This window comes from Mus caroli, chromosome 1, assembly GCF_900094665.2.
Source record: "Mus caroli chromosome 1, CAROLI_EIJ_v1.1, whole genome shotgun sequence".
In the NCBI taxonomy this organism is placed as follows: domain Eukaryota; kingdom Metazoa; phylum Chordata; class Mammalia; order Rodentia; family Muridae; genus Mus; species Mus caroli.
The window spans coordinates 170,735,694-170,754,267 of NC_034570.1; positions in this window are offsets into that span (position 1 = coordinate 170,735,694).

Genomic DNA, 18,574 nt, shown 5'->3' on the forward strand with positions numbered 1-18,574 from the left:
GGCTGAACCTAATGGCCAGGTTAGCAGAGCTGTGCCCTGTCTTGGGAGTGTGAGCAGCCCTTGGTCAGCTCCTCACAGGCAAGTGGACCTATTACTGGTGATGTAAGATCATTGTTGTGATTGACCTTGCAGCACGGAAGGCTTGGTTTGTTTGCGGTTCTTGTACTGGATGGCTGCCATTCTCCCAGGATGCTGATGGGATCTGCTGTGGGCATCTCACCTTTTCTCATTTACTCAATTTAAAACACCAATAGCAAGTTCCTTTTAGGTACAGAACCCAAGCCAGCTTGAGGGGAACTGGGTCTCTTAGGGTGTCCCCAAAGGGAGCCCTGGTGGTTAAATGGTGCGTCCTGGTGCGGTCAGGTGTTGCACGCAGGGTGTAGGCATCTCTTCCACAGACTTAAGGAAGGCCAAGTCGACTGGGGCAGAAAAGTGCAAAAGCTGTCTGTGGCCTGTGAGATGTGGCCTTGGCCTTGCCAGAGCAGAGCTGGGTGACTGTACTAGGAAAAGTGCCTATGGTGTCAGTTTCCCTTTATTGAAGGGAGCGTCAGTGTCTAGCAGAGAGGTGACATGATTTCCAGGCTATTTACGTCTAAGACATCTTGATGCCAAACTAAGACAGTTTGGCATATTGGTACACACTGTGGCCCTAGCACTTGGAGGCCAGGGTAGGGAGATAGAGTTTGTAATCAACCTGGCTGTACAAAGAAACCCTGTGTCACAAACACCCAGTAAGCCTTTTATAATAATAAAAGCTGCGACTGTCACTCAGTGATAGTGTCTAGGGATGCAGCCTTGGGTTTCATTGCCAGAGTTCCAGGGAGCAGGGGATAACACTTCTCAAAATGAAAAAGATATGAAGTAGTGCGGGGTGTGGACAGACGCTCGCTGGGAGTGCAGTTCTGGCTAGTGCACTGGGCCTGCTGGAAACCACTGATCTTTCCACGTGGCTTGCCTGGCCCGCTTTGTTGGCTCCTCCGGGAAGGCGTGTCCCATCTTTGCCCTTGAAGTTCAGTTCATCTTTAGGACAGCGCCCATACTGTTTCCAGCTGTGGGTCTCAATGAAAGGAAGCTGCAGCAGGCTCTGTGGTGGCCTTTGCTCTGTGGACCTGTGCTCCCAGGCTTTATCAACTCATGAGTAAAACTCGGGAGTGAACACATGCACCCAGGTAATGGCTTTCCTCGGAGCGCTCTCTGCCACAATTCCCACATAGCCTGCTGCAGGCTCAAGCCTCTTGCAGCCTGGAACCCTCTCCGTCTGACCTCGTTTATCTATGTCTCAGGCACAGTAAGTTCTGGGCTGTTGTTGAAACAAACCAGAGCTGCTCAACTGTCCCAGCTAGCTCTGACTGGTTCCCACCTGGGACAGACATTTTCTGAACACCTGGTCCACAGAGATGCCTCATTCCCTCTCTTTGACTTGAAGTGCCAAATCCCTGTGTGTATCTCTCTGTTTTATGGAAGAAGAAAAATGGGCCTCTCCTTGTGTGGATACACAGATGCAGAGTTCTATTTATTTCATTAGTGTCTGGCACATAAAGTGTTGTACCGCACTTGCAGACTTAATTCATGTATTGCGATACTCTAATGGTGTAGCCTATAAAACAACAGAGTCCCAAACATGTTCGCCGTCCTCAGGATGGTTGAAACCTCCCACAGATAGGCATGTGCCTTTGAAGGGTGTTGAGCAAAATGACTAGAACCATCTTACCAAATGCAACCTAACTGAAGGAAAGCCTACAGGGCAAGTCTGCAGGAAGGGAGAGTTCACCACCAGCCCTGGGAAATACCATCTACTGCTTCTAGGTATAGTTGCATACCCTTGTGAGCCCAGCATGAGGGGTTGGGAGGAAAGGGGAGGGGAGAGATGGGGAATTTGAGGCCAGACTAGACTACACAGTAAGATCCTGTCTCAAATACACTAATTAAAGCTGGGTGTTGTGCACACCTTTAGTCCCAGCAGAGACAGGTGGCTCTCTTGAGTCCCAGGTCACCCTGATCTACAAAGGGAATTATAGAGCAGGTGTCTTAGTTAAGATTTTACTGCTGTGAACAGACCACAACCAAGGTAAGGCTTATAAGGACAACATTTAATTGGGACTGGCTTACAGGTTCAGAGGTTGAGTCCATTATCATCCAGGTGGGAACAGGGCAGCATCCAGTCAGGCATGGTGCAGGAGGAGCTGAGAGTTCTACATCTTCATCTGAAGGCTGCTAGTCTAAGACTGACTTCCAGGCAGCTAGGATGAGAGCCTCAAAGCCCATGCCCATGGTGACACACCTACTCCAACAAGGCCACACCCAATAGTGCCACTCCCTGGACCAAGCATATACAAACCATCACATTCCACTCCCTTCCCCCCATAGGCTTGTTCAAACACATGAGTCTTTGAGGGCCATACCTACCCATAGCATAATAAAAAATACATTTAGCCCAACTTCCAAAGCCCCCATAGTCTATAGAAGACTCAACAATGTTAAAAGTCCAAAGTTCAAGGACTCCTCTGAGATTGATCCAATCACTTAACTGTAATCCCCAAAGCAAGACCGGAAACCAGCTGGGCAAACTTCAAACTCTGCATCTCCATGTCTGAAGCAAAGTGGTCTTCAAATCTCCAACTCCCTTTTGATCTTTGTTGACTGCAACAAACTTCTTTCCCCTGGGCTGGTTCCACTCCCTGTTAGCAGCTTTCCTCAGCAGATAGCCTACAGCTCTGGCATCTCGAACATCTTGTTCCTGAGTGTTCTCCTCCTGAGTGCCCGGCTGCTGTTCTCTTTTTTTTTTCTACCTTTTTTTTTTTTTAAATGTCTACCAAGGTCTTTTCTTTCTTTCTTTTTTATTTATTATTTATTTTATATGTAAGTACACTGTGTCTCAGACACACCAGGAGAGGGCGCCAGATGTCATTAAGGATGGTTGTAAGCCACCATGTGGTTGCTGGTATTTGAACTCGGGACCTTTGGAAGAAGAGTCAGTGCTCTTAACTGCTGAGCCATCTCTCCAGCCCCCTGCTGTTCTCTTCTTAATCACCGCTAATTTCTTAGCTTCCAGCATCAATTGTGCCAGTAGTCCCTTCTATTCTTGACTCTAAAGCCAGAGCCACATGGCTGAAGCTGGCAAATTTTGCTGCTTGCTGGGGCTGGAACATGGCCCCCTTGATCTATTACATTATCACTTTCTGTTTTCCAACTCCTTCACTGCATAAGCTTGGCTGCCCTGGAACTTGCTCTGTAGACTGACTTTGAACTCAGAGATCTTCATTGCTCTGTTTCCTGAACGCTGTGATTAAAGGCATGTGCCACCATTGGAGACTTAAGCTTTTCTTCACCTAGAACCTGCTCTGTCCTAGGCCGGCCTTGAACTCAGAGAACTGCTTGCCTTTGCCTCCTGGGATTAAAGGGTTTTTTTCTACCAAACCTGGACCTAAATTTAGATGGGTGGGATCTTGCCCCTAGGTCACCACTCCTTTAATTCAATTTAATATCTGTGAATACAGGATTCAGTTTCATTTCACTTCCTGGTGCCCCATTATATTTTTCCTTTCTAAGCTTCTACACTTGCTCAAAATGCTCTTCATGAGACTTAACTAGAGAACAAAGTCTATGCTGGGCGTTTCTCAGACTTCCTTTGTCAGTGCAATTAATATAAATCTTTTTACCTTAGGCTTAGAATCTTCAGACAAGGGCGAAAGGCAGCCACGTTAGTCACCAAAATATCACAAAAACTGTCTCTTGGACGCATATTAAAATTCTTCTCTGAAACCTCCAGAGCCAGGCTTCCACAGTTCAAATCATCCTTAGCAACAAAGTCTTCCATATTTCTGCTAGGATGGCCCACTAAGCCACATTTAAAACATTCCACTGCTTTCCAAATCCAAAGTCCCAAATATCCACAGTCTTCCACACAAAAGCATGGTCAGGCCTATCACAGCAATGCACCATGCCAGGGTAGGCTTGATGCAGGGGGAGCTGAGAGTTCTACATCTTCATCTGAAGGCAAACAGAAGGCTTCCAAGCAGCTTGGACAAGGGTATTAAAGCCCACGCCCATAGTGACACACCTACTTAACAAGGCCACACCTCCTAGTAGAGCCACTCCCTTGGCCAAGCATATACAAACCATCACAACAGGCAGGGCTGCACAAAGACCCTGTCTTGAAAAAAACAACACTAAACAACAAGAAAATTGTAGGGTAGAAAGACTTCTTGTGGCCACTAGAGGGGGCTGTGTACCAAGTTACAAGGGAAGCGGGGCAGGGGGAAGCCCAGAAACGGTGGGAGCCTGAGACAGTGCAGTGGGTCCACCACAGGTAGGGCACGGGGTTCCCAGAAGCCTGTGGCTCCCAACCCTACCTGCTGGGGGCAGTGCTGGTGTGGGAAGCCGGCCTGAACGTGACAGGACTGATTTAACTTTGTGGTGCTGGAAACTGAGCTTCGATCCATAGCTAGGTGAGTGTTCCACCTATGAGCTATACCCAGACCTCTCTGTCTTGGCTTTTCTGATTCTACCGGTCTTCTTTCTAAAGGTCATGAATAAGTCACTTACAGGCACGGTCAGCCTTCCACACAACACTGTTCCTCCTCGCTGACGAATGCTATCCTGACCATTTGCTGGTTTCTGTTTTGTTTTAGCTGGGAGGATTTGAAAATGTATAGAATAGGTGCCACTGGTGTTTTATTTTTGTGCTATCAAGAAAAATCTTGGAGCCGGGTGTGGTGGCGCACGCCTTTAATCCCAGCACTTGGGAGGCAGAGGCAGGCGGATTTCTGAGTTTGAGGCTAGCCTGGTCTACAAAGTGAGTTCCAGGACAGCCAGGGCTTTACAGAGAAACCCTGTCTCGAAAAACCAAAAAAAAAAAAAAAAAAAAAAAAAAAAAAAAAAAAAAAAAAAAAAAAAAAAAAAAAAAAAAAAAAAAAAAAAAAAAAAAAAAAAAAAAAAAAAGAAAGAAAGAAAGAAAGAAAGAAGAAAAATCTTGGGAGAGTCTCCATTGCTCCAAGGCCTTGGTGTGGCTGATCTCCAAATGGGTGGCCTTGGCTTCTGTATGGGACTCTGTCATTCATCATTGGGGTGGGGACAGCCCTTGTCCTGCTATAGAAGCAGCTCTGCTCATCACTGCCCTCAGACCTCTGGTGAAGCTGGAGATTGTCACAGAGAGGACAAAGAACTTGATCTAGTACCAGTCAGACTCCTGTCAAAATTAAGTGTAACTGGTAGAAAGCCAGAAGGTTCAAGGGCCAGGTCCTAGTGCCTAACACTGGCTATAGGACAAGACGACTAAGCACAGTGGAGAGAGAATATAATAGCCCAGCAGCTGAGACTGTGCATCGCTCTTCAACATGACCCAGGCTCCATCCTCAGCACCCATGTCAGGAGTTCCAGCATCTCTCGCATCCATGGGTACCTGCACTCAGGTATACATACACGTCCAAGCAAGAAAGAAAACTCATGCTGCCCAGTGGCTTCCGGAAATCCCTGGTCCACCAGGTCACGGAGCTTGACATGACCCTGATGTGCAACAAACCTTACTATGCTGACATCACTCACCGTGTTTCCTCCAAGACCCACAAGGGAAGAATTGTGCAGCTGCCATCAGAGCCCCCCACCTCGGTGCCAGGTGCACAGCACATCTTATTTGTATGTAAATAAACCCCCCCACACACACTTATGGGATATATGGTTTTGTGCATTTATTGGTGGTATTCTACAGTAACTTGCATGAAGGTGCTGAGAGAGGAGCCGGAAGAGCAGCTGAAGTGAGGGATGGGGTGGGCAGAATTCATCTTCATCCTGGAAAATTAGAAAGCCGTTCGCTTTGCTTTCAGATTCTTCCAACTCAAGAGGCAAATAGCAAACCAGAGGCTTTGATCTGTGAGTTCTCTGCCCTCTGAACCTCAGTTTTGTTATGTGGGTGGGCCCTGTCTCAAACAGGGTTCTGTTAAAGCAAACCCGAGACAATGCAAGGTCTTGATTTTTACCCCCAGCATCAGGGCTCTCAGCACAGTAGTGCTCATTGTCGGTGCCAGGGTTGGGGATGTTTCCTTCTTCTTCCTTCTCTCCCCTCCATAGGTCGTAATAATGTAGGGATCCCCAGACACATCACCAGCACTTAGACTCTTCTACTTTCTGGAAGCTTAGCAACGTTACTAAGCAGGACCTTATGACTGCCCCTTCACTGAGGCTCAAAAGGAAATAGTTTGTGTGTGTGTGTGTGTGTACCATGACCCAAGTGTCTGCAAAGGATAGTTTCTGAAAGGTTTGTTTGCATCGAAACATGTTGGTCTTGGAGATCAAACTGAGGGTGTCAGACTTAGCAGCAAGCTCCTTTACCCACTGAGCCATCTTGCTGCCCTGAAACTTTTTTTTTCACTCTTTTTTTTTTTTTTTAAGACAGGGTTTCTCTGTGTAGCTCTGGCTGTCCTGGAACTCACTCTGGAGACCAGGCTGGCCTTGAACTCCAAAATCCACCTGCCTCTGCCTCCTGAGTGCTGGAATTAAAATCGTGCGCCACCACCGCCCTGCCCCCTGAAACTTTTTAAACTGAAAAAACAGCGACTCAGAGCCAGGCGGTGGTGCACGTCTTTAATCCCAGCACTCAGGTGGATCTCTGAGTTTGAGGCCACCTGGTTTATAGACTGAATTCCATGATGGCCAAGGCTACACGGAAAAGCCTAGACTCCAAAACCAGCCCAAAACAAAACCCTGGTGCAGAGCATGGGGTGCTAATGCAGGACCATAATGCTCACACTTGGGACATGCGGGTGAGTGGTTCTCTATGAGTTCAAAGACAGCCAGGGTAGCTACCTAGTAATTTCTGGGCTAGCCAGGGTGGCATGGTGTGATGGTTTGTATATCCTTGGATCAGGGAATGGCACCATCTGAAGGTGTGGCCTTGTTGGAATAGGTGTGACCTGGTTGGAATGGGTGTGTCACTGTGGGTGTGGGTATAAGATCCTCACCCTAGTTGCCTGAAGTCAGTCTTCCACTAACCGCCTTTAGATGAAGACATAGAACTCTCAGCTCCTCCTACACCATGCCTGCCTGGATACTGCCATGCTCCCACCTTGAGGATAATGGACTCAACCTCTGAACCTGTAAGCCAGCCCCAATTAAATGTTGTTTTTTTATAAGACTTGCCTTGGTCATAGTGTCTGTTCACAGCAGTAAAACCCTAACTAAGACACATGGTGAGACACAAGGATTCATCTCCATCGCTACAAATAAGTGTGGAGTGATACCAACACCGACAAAGACCATTAATTCTCCTTTGTATGAGTAGGGTGGACAGCATAAGTGACCTGTGGTCACCTGACTCATAAAGTGGTCTGGGTGCCAGCTGGGCAGTATGGCTGAATGCTCTATAGTGTACAACTACTGGAACCCTCAGAAATAAGGGCCAGTGGGTGATCCTTATTGTGGGAAGAAGCTTGCAACCCTGCCTTGGGTCTTATAACCGGACTTTTGGCTATTTTGTGGGTCCTTCTGTCTTCTACCCTCTCTACCTTTATTCTCTCCTTTCAACCCCCCAACACTAGGTAGGAGAGAAAGAGATCCCTGATCTACTTTCTTTCATTTTGTTTCTTCTTCGACCATGACTACTATCAAACAGCAACCAACCCACCCAAATGGCCAACAACGACCAACAGACAACCCACCTATGGGGATCTAGCATTTATATATTCTTTGAAAAGTCCCCAGAATTCCAAAGGTCACACAGTCACAGAAACTATTTGCAGCTGGCAAAATCATCCCTCTGCTAGAGCACGTGGCAAATCACAGTCACCTGCTGCACAGCAGCCCCACAGCCCACACCTGGTGTTAAAACAGAAACATAGTTCCATAATATTTCTGCTTTTCAAAGAAACTAAAATTCTCACTACAAGTCTCAATTATTTCTTTTTCATTTTTTTTGGTAAAAAGATTATTTTATGTATATGAATATACTGTCGATTGTCTTCAGACACACCAAAAGAGGGCGTCGGATCCCATTACAGATGGTTTTAAGCCACCATGTGGTTCCTGGGAATTGAACTCAGGACCTCTGGAAGAGCAGTCAGTGTTCTTAACTGCTGAGCCATCTCTCAAGCACCTCTTTTTCCTTTTTATGATTTATTTACTTGTATGAGTGGTTTGCCTGAGATATACTTACACCGTATGTGTGCAGCGCCTTTGGAGGCCAGAAGAGGGCGTCAGAATCCCTGGAACTGGAATTAACAGCCAGGTGTGTGCCGCTGTTGGGTGCTGGAAACCAGACAGTAAGAGCTCTAACCTATCACTCACTTCTTTTAGGCTCAGCACACTTAAGTGTTCTGAGTACAGAATCCTCCATGCTCCTGTGAGTCTGGTCACATCCCCTGGCACGTACAGCAGTCTGGTTACTGTGCTGTAGGACTGCCAGGGTGACACTTGCTTTGCAACCCAGATGGTGGCACAAGTCCTCCAGCTAAGAGACAAGCCAGGTCAAGGTATTAGGCCTATGAGTCTGGTCCAGTCAACACAGAAGCTTCCAGCCTTAAGGAAAGGAGAGTCAGGGGAAGCCAATGTGAATCCACATTTCTCCAAATTAGTATTAGGTGGACCAGCCCAGCTGTCATATCTATGGTCGTGTTCTGTTGACAAATAGTGTTTGCTGAACTGAACTCTTCAGGGGTAGATCCATGGTCTTTTGTTTCCCCAGCTCCAAGCCTCCTTATTATGGAGTCTTTATTTCCCCAGCTCTGAGCGAGGTGTCTGATGACCCACAGCTGCTGAGCTTATGTTGACTGAATGAATGGTGGATAAGCTTCGCTACCCAAAGCGACCCTTTTACTGGAATTGTGTGATTGTTGACTGTGAGATTAAGGCTTCAGGAGGGTGTCGAGGCAGGGCGTCTGGGTTCACATCCAAGTAGGGTAGATGTACCAGTCAAGGCTGAGGGACCTGGGGCAAGATGAGTTTGTGCGTTTGCCCTCTGTTTTTCTTTCTTTCTTTCTTTCTTTCTTTCTTTTTTTTTTTTTTCTCTGTATAGCCCTGGCTGTCCTGGAACTTTGTAGACCAGGCTGGCCTCGAACTCAGAAATCTGCCTGCCTCTGCCTCCCAAGTGCTGGGATTAAAGGTGTGCGCCACCACACCCAGCCCAGTTTTTCTTCTCAAAGTTCTCTGTTGTGTGGGCTGTCAGAATGCACTGGAGGTGAGGGCAAGAAGTCTAGAGAGACATAGGCTATCGAGGAAGCACCTTGGACTGGGAAAGGAACAACAGGCCCTCTTACCCACTCTGGTTTTGGTCATTCTAAGGAAGGTGACCCAGTTGGGGTTCTGGACTGGATTTCTTCCTTCCTGGAAAAGCCTCTCCTCAAAGGTAGCTTTGCACTGTCCCAGGTTCCAACCTCAGAGAGGCAAGAAGGAAGCTGTGGACAAATGTCTGGAGGGCTGCCTGGGGGGGCTCGTGTTGGACTGAGGCTGGCCTCCGGATGCTTCTTCTCCCAACTCCACCATCTTGAGCAAATGAGGAGGAAAGGCATAGCAAGGTCACTTAGGGGTCACCTCCCTTGGGGGCCTTCTCCCTGCCCTTACCATTTTCATCCAGTCCTCAGCCACCACAGAGCAGGGAGCAAGTGAGAATTCCAGCGGCATCTCTATCCAGCCAGCCTCTCTTCTGAAGCACTGTCCTTTCTCCCCCTTGTCTGACTTTCCTGGTATTCTTGCAGTTGGAGCTTCAGGTGCTGGGGACAGCATAGCATGACAGGGAGTGCCCACAGCAGGCTGGGATGGAGAAATCTCAGAAGTCATGCAGCTCCTTGTGAAAAAGGATGGTGTCTGGGACCCTGACAAGGAGGACACACATCCCTCCAGGGGACCCACCATCTGAAATAAGGGACTGCCTGCAGTAGGCTGGGATGGAGACATCTCAGTAGCCTTTGGTGTTCTCATTTCTCTTAACCTTAACCCTTGACAATGGCTGTATAGATTTCATGTGTGTGACTGCTTCTCAGTTGGCCTTGGTGTTCATAATTATTCTGTTATACCTGACTTTCCTACTCCCTTCTCCTTCTGCTCTGGTGAATTCTGTGAAACTAGATGTTCCTTGATGTGATGATTCTTAAACAACTCAAAATTGAGGCACAGGGACACAGCACAGCACAGTCCTAATGGCCCAGGTGCACCGTTGTACATTCTCATCTTGGAAACAATGGTAGTTTTGGATTAATGTTTGACTTGCAAAGAAAGTTTGAGGAAAATATTCAAAATGAAACAGAGCCACTTACTGCTAGAGTCATACAGGATCTATTACCAGAAAGTGAAGGAATTTATTGGAATTATGAAAAAGCATGGCCGGGCAGTGGTGGTACACACCTTTAATCCCAGAACTTGGGAGGCAGAGGCAGGCAGATCTCTGAGTTTAGACCAGTCTGGTCTACAGAGTGAGTTCCAGGACAGCCAGGGCTACACAGAGAAACCCTGTCTCAACGCCCTCCCCGCCAAAAAAAGCATTAGTACGAGAAACATAATCCTGGGACAAAGGAGAAATGGAATAAGGGAACACAAACATGGGGTACTTTTAATTTAGAAAGGAAAAAGCTATTGAAGTTATGAAATGAGGTTTGCACAACACTTGAGAGTAGTTCCTGGTCTCTTTTGGATATATATGGATAAGAAAGTACAGAATGCATACTATCTTATACTAGTAAAACTAAGCCAAAACACCGGGACTCTTAGGAGAGTCACTGTGTGCAATGTGCAGAAGCAGAAAGCTAGAAGAACTGCCGAGTTAAGGGTGAACCTGAGTCTTTCTGGCCACTGCCTGGCAGCTTTGCCCATATCATTTATTATCAGAGCTTCACGGGAAAATGCAAGTAGCTGACTTCGGAGCTCTGAGCTCTGGAGTATACTAAGTCAAAAGTTAAAGTTTAAATAATGGTAAATTTGCAATAAATATTATTTTGGCCAGAGGCCTGGGAATAGGGGAAGCTTGAAACTTTGGGAAAACAATTGTAATTTTTTTTTTTTTTCGAGAAAGGGTTCTGTGTAGCCCTGGCTGTCCTGGAACTCACTCTGTAGACCAGGCTGGCCTCAAACTCAGAAATCCGCCTGCCTCTGCCTCCCGAGTGCTGGGATTAAAGGCATGCACCACCACCTCCCGGCTTCAATTGTAATTCTTGATTCTTTGTGTGATGTGGTTATTCTTTTGAATTTGATTTGGCAACGATTATACAATGTCTTTTTTTCCTATCTGCATTTGGAGTATCAATAGAAGACTGGGGCAAGGAAAAGGTGAGAGAGTGGGTCATCGAGTGGAGAGAGAGTGGGGTGCAGATGGTGTGGGGAGTGTGTGTGAGTGAAAGATGAGAGAAGGTGAGTTATGTGTATGTGAGAGAGAGAAAGTGCGGAGAGGGAGAGTGTGAGGAGAGAGAGTGTGTGGAGTGTGTGAGTGGAAAAAGAAGGACACACAGAGTGAGTGCCTGTGTGTGTGTGTGTGTGTGTGAGAGAGAGAGAGAGAGAGAGAGAGAGAGAGAGAGAGAGAGAGAGAGAGAACACAACTTTAAGGCTTTAAAACTGCCTGTCACTTTGTACCTGAAAAGTTGTCTGTGTCTGTTTATTATGGGCCTTCCAGATATCCCTGCTTCCAGTTGAGAACTACGATCATGTGTCGAGGCTGGACCCTGAAACTCAGGTAGGAGGTCTTAAGGTGATTTTTTTTTTTTAATCTGGGACCAGGTCGAGGATAGCTGAGTGTTGACACAGTTTCACACTGCCCAGGCAGACCTCCTATTTACTACGTGAGGATGACCCTGAACCCCTAATTTGTCTGTTCCTGCCTGTGCTGGGTTTTTAGGAGCGCAGCACCATACCTGGCTTGGATCTCAAGATTGAGCCCAGTCTGGGCTATCTAATGAGTTTTAAGGCAGCATCAGCCACATAGACAGTCTCAAAAGACCAACCAACCAATCAACCAAGAAACAAAAAACAAATCTGGAATTTTGGATATGAAGGTTTGTAGGTATTGGCATAAAGAAGACATAACTCAGCAGTTAGCCATCTATAATTCCAGTTCCAGGGGATCTGGCACCTGCACCAGTCACATACACGGTGCTTATAAAACATACATACACATTTAATACATACATATTTGCACATAAAACTTAAATAATTCAAACATCACATTGTTTTGGGTTTTTTTAAAAGAAAGCGTTTTAAGCAAGGTAGTAGTGGCCTACAACTTTAACCCCAGCACTCCAGAGGCAGAGGCAGGCGGATCTCTGTCAGTTTGAGGTCACCCTGTTCTACACAGCAAGTTCCAGGGCTATACAGAGAAACCTTGAAACAAACCAAAACAAAATTAAAAAAGAAAGAAAAGAAAATGTTCTTTTTTTTTTTTTTTTTTTTTTTTTTTTTTTTTTTTTTTTTTTTTTTTTTTTTTTTTTTGGTTTTTCGAGACAGGGTTTCTCTGTATAGCCTTGGCTGTCCTGGAACTCACTTTGTAGACCAGGCTGGCCTCGAACTCAGAAATCCACCTGCCTCTGCCTCCCGAGTGCTGGGATTAAAGGCGTGCGCCACCACGCCCGGCAAGAAAATGTTCTTATTGTTTGTGGCATTTGTCTTGTTTTGAGATAGAGGGTCACCATGCAACCCAGGCAGGCCTACTAACCTTCTTATCCAAAATGCTTAGTCCTCTCTCAGCCTTCCTGAGAGCTGAGACATAGATATATACCACCCAATTGGATTAAGAAAGCATTATTCAATAATTTGCAAAAAGTAGAGGGTTAATGAAATAATTATTAAAAGAAAAGATGTGGGGTGGGTGGCTCAGTGGTTAAGAGCACTGACTGCTCTTCCAGAGGTCCTGAGTTCAATTCCCAGGGAACCACATGGTGGCTCACAACTATCTGTAATGGGATCCGATGTCTTCTTCTGGTGTGTCTGAAGACAGCTACAGTGTACTCACATACATAAAATAAATAAATAAATCTAAAAAAAGAAAAGATGTGGAGAATCTAGTTGACACATTTGTAATAAGGAAGTGCTCTGTGTCCAGAAGCCACAAGAAGCGACAGGGCAACAGGAAGAGACAAGCTTGAGGGCTAGAGGGACAGCTCAGCAGCTAGGAGCACATGTGCACTCCTCTAGAGGACCTGGGTTTGAGTCCCAGTACCCATAGCTGCAGGGGATCTGATGACCTCTGAAGGTACCTTCACTTATGTGGATATACCTTCCCTAGCCCCCACAAACATATACATAATTAAGAAAATAAATCTTTTAAAATGTTTTTAAAAGACATACTTGGAATAGACAGAGCTGGGTGGGTGGTGCAGGTCTGTCTCTCCACACTGGGACAGAAGGACAGCAGGTTGTTTTACTCATTCTTTAGCATCAGAGTCTGATCCAAAAACTCACTCTGTAGCCCAGGCTGTCTAGCCTTAAACTCATGGGATCACTGGGCGGTGGCAGCGCATGCCTTTAGTCCCAGCACTTGGGAGGCAGAGGCAGGCAGATTTCTGAGTTCGAGGCCAGTCTGGTCTACAAAGTGAATTCCAGGACAGCCAGGGCTACACAGAGAAACCCTGTCTCAAAAAACAAAAAACAAAAAACAAAACAAAACTCATGGGATCCTCTTAGCTCAGCCTTCTGAATTCTGGGATTACAGGCTTGAGACATGCTGGGCAGGGCTGCAGGTTTAAGGACAGTCTGAGCCACATAGTGAGACCCTGTCAAGATGGAGAGAAAAGGGGTGTGTGTTGGGGGAGTCTGAGTGCCTGCCAATAAACATTGGAAAGTCCAGTCGCACTGATAGCAGAGGAGTGCAAGACAAGGGCAAGCTATCTGGTTCCTCTCTGTTCCACCTACATACTAGATGGACCTAGGTGTAGGTGCTCAATTGAGAGACTGTTGGGAAACCCTTTTTCTCAACTGGCATTTAAGTGGGTCTTTAATGAGGGTAATCTACAAGAATCTGGCAAAGCTATAAAATCTGAACATCCTTCTATCAGTTTCAGGGCCAATTCTCCAGAAATGCCTTTGCACAGGCACAGGGCTTTCTTCTCTCTCTCTCTCTCTCTCTCTCTCTCTCTCTCTCTCTCTCTCTCTCTCTCTCTCTCTCTCTCTCTCTCATATGCACACACACACACACACACACACACACACACACACGTTTATGCCTGTAATTAATTACCAGCATTCCAAAAGGCTATGGTAAGACGATTACTGGGAGTTTGTGGCCAACTTGGGCTACATAGTGACTTCTACCCTGTTCCCTGTTTAAAAAGAAAAAAAAAAAACCTAAAATGATAATATTATAATTAATTTATGGCAAAATGTCTGAAAGAATAATATAAAAATTATAGCAGTGGTTAGTTCCCTTGGGGGAGTTTTCAGGGAGGCAGCGAGGATGAAGGAATGTACTAGAATAAGGAAGGTTGGGGTTGTCTTTAAATAGTACTATTTAATCAGTAGCTCGGTGATAGATTCCTTGCCTAGCATGTGTAAAGGCCTGGCTGGGTTCAAGCCCTGGAATCAGTCATCGATCAATCAGCCGTCAATCAGCAAGTAAATAAACCAGAGGAAAGACATTGGGGTGCAGACTGAGGGAAGGTAGTTAATGTTGTTTTTTTCACAGCTGAGAACCGTTAGGAAATCATTGTTCTAAAAAAAATCTAATTATGGTTTTGAAGCAATCCATCAGAAGTTATCTTTGAGGAGTGGAGAAGGTGAAGTGGGAGGTAATTGCTTTTCTATGCTGTTTGATTTTGTGTCACACGTCCCCAAAAGGCTCCCACCAGGGCCTCCCCTTGCTCCAGGAGGAGACCAAATGCTGGCAGGGTGACTCAGAGGAAGCCGAAGCCCTTGATGCCTGGGATGTCACCTTCCCTAACGAGCACGCAGGAAGTGGGTAAGATGGCCAGCCAGCCTTCTCCCCAGAGTGATGTGAAGGCTTGTATCCTTCCCATGCTAGCGGCAGCTGAGCTACCAGTAATGAACTGGCATTTCTGGAGAGAGACTGTCCAGGACGGCTTATTCTAGTGATTTCCCTCAGACCCCGTATTCATCACTATGTCTCTGTTTGCCTAGAAAACCTCTGGTTGTCAGGAATGTAAATTTCCCTGCCCTGAGTTATCACCAGCTGGGACAATTAGAATAGAGGGCAATGGGCCTTATCACTAATTCTGTAGCTTGGATAGCCTCCCTCAGGCCTTCCTCCTGTACACTCATAGTCCAGATCCACAGCTAATAAGCCTGTGCTGTTCTCCTCTGCTAGGCAGGCTGGAGTGGCAACTGGAAGTATAAGACTGGAGGCCAGGGTCCTGGGGACAGCCCTATCTGTTAAAAATGGAAGGGAGGGGAAGAGAAGAGTGAGGAATGAAAACGATTTCCACTTCCCAATGCTCTGTGACTCATATATGGACATTAAAAAGGTTATCTGTGTGCAGGGGCAGCAGAGGCTCCCGAGCCTGGCGAGTTAGAGGAACAGATCCTGGGACCAGGTTAGCTAAGGGGTGTGAGGGCGTAGCTCTGTGGGAGGACTAAGTTCTGGTGTGTTATTGCATCATGTGTGGTTATAGATGACATGCTGTGTTGCTGGGGCCGGAGGCAGGGCTCAGTGGTAGAGTGCACACTCGGTGTCCTGGAGGCCCTGAATCCAACGAGTTCTATTTGTGTGTTACAAAACAGCTTGAGGAGAGGATTATATTTTTCGTAAGACAAGGTCTTCCTGTGTAGCCCACGCTAACCACAAACTCATGTCAGTTCTCCAACCTTAGGCTCCCAGGTGCTGAGGTTACAAGCTTGAGCCCCTACATGCCTATTTTTAGAAAAGGGGCTTTGAATATTCTTCCCACGAAGCAGTAGTCATCACAACGATGTATATATACATCAAAACTTTGCACTCTACCCCATAGATAGAGACAGTTACCTAAACATTTAGAATCAGGTTGTGCAGTGGTGATGCCTGCCTTTAATCCCAGCACTTGGGAGACAGAGGCAGGCAGATCTCTGTGAATTGGAGGTCAGCCTGATCTACAGAGGGAGTTTCAGGTCAACTAGAACTATAAAGTAAGACCTCCCCCCACCCCAATAGATAGACAGGCAAAGAGACTTAAAAACAGCTGGGCTTGGTGGTACTTACCTTTGATCTCAGCACTCAGGAAGTAGAAGCAGGAAGATCTATGAGTTTAAGTCCAGCCTGGCTACCCAGAGAAGAGGAGAGAAGAGGAGGGGAAGGGAGGGGAGAGGGAGAGAAGAGGGAGAGGGAGGGGAGGGGAGGAGAGGGATAGGGGAGGGAAGGAAAGGGAGAGGGGAGGGAAGGAGAGGAGGAGGAGAGCCAAGAGTTCATGTGAGGACTGGGAAAGTGATCACCAAGGGAGGAAGGGGATGGCCCAGTATTTATTGCCAGGTGAAACCAGAGCTCAGTGCGGGTTATCACATAGACAACCTGCCTACCCACCTGGCCTGGTACTGTTAGACAACATTGCTCTGGCCAGGATCCCCATGTCTGTGTAGGTGGGGCTCTTCTTACTGTCTGTGCTTACATACACCAGCCTGCTTGGTTTGTTTCCTCTTTTTCAGCTTTAACATTGTATCTCAGCACTTGCTTTAGCATCTGTGTGGTCTCTGGCTCCATCCCTAATGCTGAGAAAGGGAGGTGTTGCCTGTTGACTTCTGACAAAGACTGACTTAACCTGGACACACGTTTCCAGTTTCTCAACTTCTTACTGCTCAGGGACTTTCTCCCCTTCCTGTCTCTTCTCTTCACTCTTTCGTATCATCTTCCTTCCCAAGAGGGCTGTGTGAGATGACTTCCTTGGCACTATTTGTTCCCACTTGACTGGAGGACCACACAGGGCTGCTTCTCTATACCAGAGATTGGCATGCCTGTCTCTGCTGCCCTGAGGGAGAGAACACTGCCCAGCTGTCACAGGGAAGGATGAGGAGAGATGCCACCACTAGGAAAGAGTTTTCAAGAAGGAAGGAAGGAAGGAAGATTTCTGCTGTGAGCTGAGGCATGGCTCATGGCGGTGTCCTTCCCTAGTATGCAATGTGTCCTGGGCTCCATCCCTCACACTCCCAAGGAGATATTACTGGAACTTGTCAAATCAGAATTATATTTTGTTTTGTTTGAGACAAGGTCTCTCCCTATATATAGGTCTGGTTGTCCTGAAACTCACTACGTAGGCCAGGCTGGCTGGCTTTGAACCTACAGAAACACACACACATACACAAATGCACTACACCACACAGTCATCACACACACACAAACACACACCACACCACACACACACTACACCACACACACACCACACTACACACACACATACACACACTTACCACACCACACAACGACCACATTACACACTCACTTACCATACACCCCCCACACCACACACACATGTACAAATACACGCATGCATGCATGCACTGCACCACACACATGCCATCCCACACATACACTACACTCATACAAACACACTCACCACACTACATTCATACAAACACACACACATACACATACATACACACCACACACAAATACAATCACCACACCACACCCACACCGGTAAGATAAATTAGAGAGGAGAATGGTATAGAAAGGTGAGGGCAAGTGAGCAGGCCAGAATGCCTGCACTCCGGTTGGCTACCAGGATCTGAGCTGGGCTGCAGAGCAGAGGAAATTCTGTCTGGGAGAGGGAGGTGCCGCCCTGGTGCATGACCAAGGGCGTGGTGGAGACCCTTGTGCATTGTGTAGAAATGGAAGGAAGAAAAGATGGTCCCAAATAGCCCCTGTACCCCCAGTCTTAGAAGTGGAAAGTTCCATAGGTGATGGGGAAAGATACAGAGAGGTATTCGGGAGGAGGAGGTAGGTGAGGGGACAGGGATTTAGAAGAAGGTGGAGGCAATTCTGGGGCTAATGCTTTCTTCCTTCTTTGTCTGCAGCGCTACATCTGAACCCAGGACCTGGAGCTAGGCAAGCTGAATTACATCCCAGGAAAATTTCCGATGTGATTTCTGTATTCTTTTAAATTTATTTTTAATTCAAGTGTACCTGCGTGGCTGTCTACCACTTGTGTGCAGGTGCCCAGGACGGCCAGGAGAGGCTGTTGAATTCCCTGGAGTTGGATTTATGGGAGGTTCTGAACTACCTGATGTGGAGCCTGGGAACCAAACTGGGGTCCTATGGAAGAGCAGCAGGCACTCTGCTGACCCAGCTCAACAGTGGCTCCTGGGGTTCTGAGCCTCTCTGTATCTGTCTCTGTTTCTCTCTTCCTAATTTATTTGTTGAGTGCATGCACACACAAGTCATGACACTCCTGCAGAGGTCAGGGGACAAGTTACAGGAGTCAGTTCTCTCTACCATTCTGGGGATTGAACTTGGACCGTTTGGCTTGGTGGCAAGCATCTTCGCATGCCGAACCATCTTGCCAGCCCTTAATTTTTATTCTCTTCTCCCTCTCTCTCTCTCTCTCTCTCTCTCTCTCTCTCTCTCTCTCTCTCTGTATGTCTTTGCTAGGGATTGAACTCAGAGCTTTGCATATGTAGGCAAGTACTCTCCTGTTGAACTGTATTCCAATCCCTAGATAATTCCAACTCAATAGGTCCCTCATTAACTTCA